The sequence below is a fragment of the Boleophthalmus pectinirostris genome, unplaced genomic scaffold, assembly GCF_026225935.1.
Source record: "Boleophthalmus pectinirostris isolate CB_2022bp ecotype Guang Dong unplaced genomic scaffold, ASM2622593v1 HiC_scaffold_3, whole genome shotgun sequence".
Lineage (NCBI taxonomy): Eukaryota > Metazoa > Chordata > Actinopteri > Gobiiformes > Gobiidae > Boleophthalmus > Boleophthalmus pectinirostris.
Window position 1 is genome coordinate 25344470 of NW_026571299.1, and position 6000 is coordinate 25350469.

The window sequence follows — 6000 nt, forward strand, 5'->3', positions numbered from 1 at the left end:
GTCTAAACCAGGACTAATACCAGGTTTAAACTAGATCTAAACCCAGGTCTAAAACCAGGTCTAAACCAGGTCTAAAACAGGATTTAACAGGACTAAATCATACTGCGTGTACGTGTCTCCTCTTCTTCTATCAATAATATTTTTAATACAGTTCAGTAAAGTCTGGGCATTTTCTACTAGCAAACAAAACATCTTATGTTACAATATCCTAGTCTTTGCTTCTCTACAGCAAATCAAGTAATCCAAAGTATTCAGATTACGTTACTCACTTTAATTTAATGGATTACGTTACAAACTACATTTTGAGGTATGTAATCTGTAATCTGTAGGGGAATATATTTTAAAAGTAACCTTCCCAACACTGCATATCAAAGTTCTTACAATAATATCATGGACCATCACAATATATCGAATTACAAGTCTCTTTGCTTAAATTAAAAGTTATGGTGCAGCAACAGATAAAAAAGAGCTACATAGACCATGACGAATTTCGAGGTTAATGTAAAGTTTGTGTAAATAAAGATTTTTGTAGCATTTCCTCTGCAAAGAACAAAATATCCAGTCTTCTAATCTTGTAACTAGAGGTGTAACAATATCCAAGTCTCACGATACGATATCATTACGGTATGAACCTCACGATATGATATATATTGCGATATCATGGGAAAGCTAATGATTAGGAACGTAGCAATATCCAAATCTCTCTGTATGATATTTTCACGATATACATCTCACGGTACGATATTTATTACGATATTTTGTGGAGGTTAACATAAAAAGCCTTGACAAGACTTAATCCAAAGAACTAAGACTTAAAAGTGCTTAGAACTGTTATTTCTTCTTGTAGTCTACACTGAAACAGAGCAAAGGATCATGGTCTGTGTAGTTCCCTCTGTCTTTTTGTTTTTTTAGCTAATGCTGCACCATAACTCCTCATTTAAACAGACAGTATCATTAAAAGACATAAACTGCAACAAATAAGCAGCACATTTAACCAATAATTAACCACAAAAGTCATTTGTTCTACTCTCTGCAATTTAGATAAGTAACTAAAATGACAAAAATCTCTACTTTTGCAAAGAAAATGTTCACATGATAAATACTGAGCTCCAAAATACACGGTTTCAACTTTCATACACTGAACGATAATTGTTGTGAAAAATATCATGAGAAACGATAAAATTGAAATGAGTTAGTATTTAAGTAACTACTAAGTTTTCTTCTTCCTACTCCTGTTTGGGCAATTTTTTTGTTTCATGCTATTATGATTTCACTTATGTTACATGTTCCAATCTCTACTTGCCTAAAGTGAATACATAAATACAAATTTATGTGATATAATTAAAATAAAACAAGATAATCCCAGTAAACCACGATTAAATAGACAGTATCATTAAAAGACAAACTACAACAAATACAAATAATTAACCACTAAAGTCACTTAGTCTACAGCTCAAATTATACTATATTAAAATAACAAAAATCTCAGCATAATTGCAAAGAAAACACATGCACATGATGAACACTGAGCTCTAAAATATGCTTCCAGTTTTCATATATTGAAAGATAAATCAATATATAGGCCCATAGTAACTCTTGACAAAAATCGTGATTAATGATAAAAAATGATACAATTAAAATACAGCAGGATAATCCCAGTAAATTATTAAATAGACAGTATCATTAAAAGACAAAGTGCAACAAACAGTACAATTAAGCAATAATTAACCACAAAAGTCATTTATTCAACTCTCTACAACTAAAATCTTATTATAGCCTATTACAACTGCAATAAAATAAAATAATAATAATAATATATCCCCATTATTGCAACAAAAATGTACACATGATAAATATTGAGCACCAAAATCTATGCTTCCAACTTTCATACACTGAAGGAAATGTCGATATATAGGCCTATAGTACTTATCGTGAGAAATACCATGATAAATGATAAAACTGAAACTACTTTATGTGATACAATTAAAATACTGAACTCCAAAATATAATTCCAGCTTTCATACACTAAACAATGAGTGGACATAGAGGCCTATAGTAACTGTTGTAAGAAATATTGTGATTAACGATAACACTGAAATTACTTTATGCCTCTCACACGATTAATATAAAACAGGATAATACAAAAAAAAACATTTTAAATAAACAGCATCAATTAAAAACTTAAACTACAAAAAATAAACAGCACAATTAACTAAGAATTAACCACAAATATAATTTATTCTACTCTCTACAACTCAAATGTGATTTTAGGCTGTTACAACTACAATTTAAAAAAATAAAATAAAATCCCCATTGTTGCAAGGAAAATATACACATGATAAATACTGAGCTCCAAAATACATAATTCCAGTTTTCATATACTGAAAGACAAGTCGATATATAGGCCTACAGCAAGTATCGTGAGAAATATCACGATAAACGATAATATTTAAACAACTTTAAGACTTTGATACTATTCATATTCATTAAGATAATCCCAGTAAACCATTATTACACAGACAGTATCATTAAAAGTTTTGAATTACAACAAATAAAAAGCACAATTAACCAATAATTAACCACAAAAGTCATTTATTCTACTCTCTACAACTTAAATCTTATTGTACTAAAATAAGTAACTAAAATAACAAAAATCTCTATTTTTGCAAAGAAAATGTTCACATGATAAATACTGAGCTCCAAAATGTATGGCTTCAGCTTTCATATATTGAATGATAAATCGATATATAGGCCTATAGTAATGATTGTGAGAAATATCGTGATAAACGATAACATTTAAGCAACTTTAAACATCTAATACAATTAAAATACAGCAGGATAATCCAAGTAAATCATTATTAAATAGACAGTATCATTAAAAGACATACACTGCAACAAATAATCAGCACAACTGACCAATAATTAACCACAGAAGTCATTTATTCTACTCTCTACAACTCAAATGTTATTGTAGCCTATTACAACTACAATAAAAAAAATAAATACATAAATAAAAAAATAATAATAATCCCATTATTGCAAAGAAAATGTACACATGATAAATACTGAGCTCCAAAATGTATGCCTCCAGCTTTCATATATTGAACGATAAATCAATATATAGGCCCATAGCAATTATCATGAAAAATATCATGATAAATGATAAAACTGAAACTACTTTATGTGATACAATTAAAATACTGAGCTCCAAAATACAATTCCAGCTTTCATACACTGAACAATAAGTTAACATAGAGGCCTATAGTAATGATTGTGAGAAATATCACGATAAACGATAACATTTTGATACAATTAAAATACATCAAGATAATCCCAGTAAATCATTATTAAATATACAGTATCATTAAGGAAACTTAAACTGCAAACAGCACAATTAAGCAATAATTAACCACAAAAGTCATTTATTCTACTCTCTACAACACAAATCTTACTGTAGCCTATTACAAATACCAATAAATAAATAAAAAAAATCTACCATAATTGCAAAGAAAATTTACACATGATAAATACTGAGCACCAAAATCTATGCTTCCAACTTTCATATATTAAATGATAAATCGACATATAGTAATTATTGTGAGAAATATCGCGATAAATGATAATATTTAAACAACTTTATGCCTCTGAGACAATTAAAATACAACAGGATAATCCCAGTAAATCATTATTAAATTGACAGTATCATTAAAAAGACATAAACTGCAACAAATAAAAGCAGAAAATCTCCCCATTATTGGAAAGAAAATGTACACATGATAAATACTGAGCATCAAAATATATCATTCCAGCTTTCATACACTGAACGATAAACCGATATATTGGCCTATAGTAATTATCGTGACAGGCCTACTCAGAAAATAAATAAATAAAAATAAATCAAGTTTTTTTATTTTTTTTTTATTGTTTAACTATTTATTATGTGTCCAGGCAGAACCAAACTTTACAAACACGAGTAGATCTGGAGCCGTGTCCCGTCTCCGTGATTTCAGAGGGCGTGATTGACAGGCGGATTAACCAATCAGAGAGAAACGTACAATAAACAACAACAAAGGATCGAGAAACGGCACGGATTTTTTTCTGAATCAACAACCTGACGCACCAAACTTTTATTCATCTTATGTAAAAGAAGTTATAGAATCCGTTCTTTGTTTTGGCTGTTACTTTTGAGAGCCACGTGCGCCAAATCAGCAGCTGCGATTGGACCGTTTCGAGTTTGGACGGGGTTTTTTCTCGCTCTGTGCTCCGATACCAGGCTCGGGACGTAGAAGGGACTGACTGCTTGGGTAAATTTATTTCTGCAATGTCGGGTTTTTTTTTTTTATTTCCTTCCTGTAAGTAGACATTTGTAGCACTGCACCTTTCCAGAGAGCAGGCAAGTGAAGTGGCAAAGCTCTTTAACTGATGAATGCCAAAAATGCAAAGAATGTCGCAACTTTCTAATAAACCCAAACCACTGCGCCCGCTGTAAACATTTGGAGAATTGGATGCGCCCTGGTCGCTTGGGAAGACTATAATTAACTTTTCAAGTGCATAATTTGGTAATGCGGGTTACTTTCGGCTTGCAACGTTTCGGACACCCCCCTGACGGCCTCACAGGAAGTAGTCCACGACCCGAGACCTCCACGAAGCATCCTTAACTTCCTTCCACGGGCGAAACTACGGCAAACCCAGCGTCAGAACAAGTTTACGCGCGACAACAGCAGCTTTGGCGTAACTTTAACCAAACGAACGCATCCAGAATCGAGATCCTTTCACAGTAAAAGCCCGTGTGAAGAAGTAGCAGGAGGGGGAAGCGTGGGCGGAACACACAGGCCACACACAGATCCGAACGACACGTGGTCCTCCTCCATAGCGTCCTTTGTTAATTAAACTACAGCAAAAAAGTGCATCAAGGACTGGCCAAGCTTTTAAATCAACCACAACGCGCTTTTACGTGTCGAACGAACGCGCTCGTGCAATCTGCGCCTGGAAATCGCGCAGTTCGAGGCGTTTCTTTGCACACAGGAGTCGTCTTTGCAACATACCTCACGGTTAATTAGTTTTTGATTCGTGGTACACTGTTGATTTACCAGGGTTACTCACCTCGTGCGCTGCGTCTCGAGCAGGTGAGATAAAACTTCATGGAAAACGCATGCTTACGGTAATGCCACGTAACTCTTTTAAGGACGGTTACGCGTTGTGTTTCGGCTGGTTTTGGAGCCCAGGGTTGGACTAGAAGTGCGTAAATGTGGATGCAGCGCGGAGGGACAGGATCGGAGCGGTACTTTTAGACAATTCGCCGTGTTTTGGGCTCGTCGCTTCCTGTAGGCGAGTAAGAGAAGACTGTTGGAACGGGGCGGTGCTTAGGCCCGGGCTCTAATAGGCTCTTAGTACCCAGAGGAACACGGGAATCAAACTTTTTTTTTAATAATAATTCAAATATTTGCGTAAACGAGGGAGTTTTGGAGAAAAAATGACGCGTAAATCGATTTGTATAGTTTCGTGCGCGCGTAAAACGTAGAAGTCGTAACCTAATTTTGGCACAAACGCAAAAAATAAATAAAATAAAAATAAAAAGTGTGCATATGCCAAAAAATTTAACAGAATACGTTTCGTTAATTTATTTAAGTTCAACTCAAAGGCAAAGTAAGCGAGTTTAACTATTCAAAAATGCTAATAAAATATAAAATATTGATACAGCATTAGTTAAGCTGGAACATTTGCATGAAGGGAAATAAGTCTGGATAAAAACTTTATAAAATTATGGGAGTCAAATGGAAAGTGACAAATGTGTTCCTTCAATAAAATTCACAATTTATAAGTCAAGAAAATAGCTGTGTTTGGTTAGTTTGGTGCAAGAATGGAAAATAAATAAGTACTATTAGCCAAAATAATAATTAAAAATAAATATAAATAAAAAAGTACATAGGCCTAGTTGCATAAATCAGAATAGAATAGGTTTACATTGCCTGGACAGACTAAACTCTGATAAATTAATGT

The 6000-nt window shown here is 33.3% G+C and overlaps 1 protein-coding gene across 1 annotated transcript in view; it reads right to left on the reverse strand.

Annotated features, from left to right (window-relative positions):
* Positions 1-5339, reverse strand: part of cdk4 (cyclin-dependent kinase 4) — a 40929-nt gene extending 35590 nt beyond the window's left edge. Inside the window, exon 1 of the mRNA XM_020936947.2 lies at positions 5104-5339. The gene's annotated coding sequence lies outside the window, so the exon portion shown is untranslated. The remainder of the gene's footprint in view (positions 1-5103) is intronic.
* Positions 5340-6000: the final 661 nt, after the last annotated feature.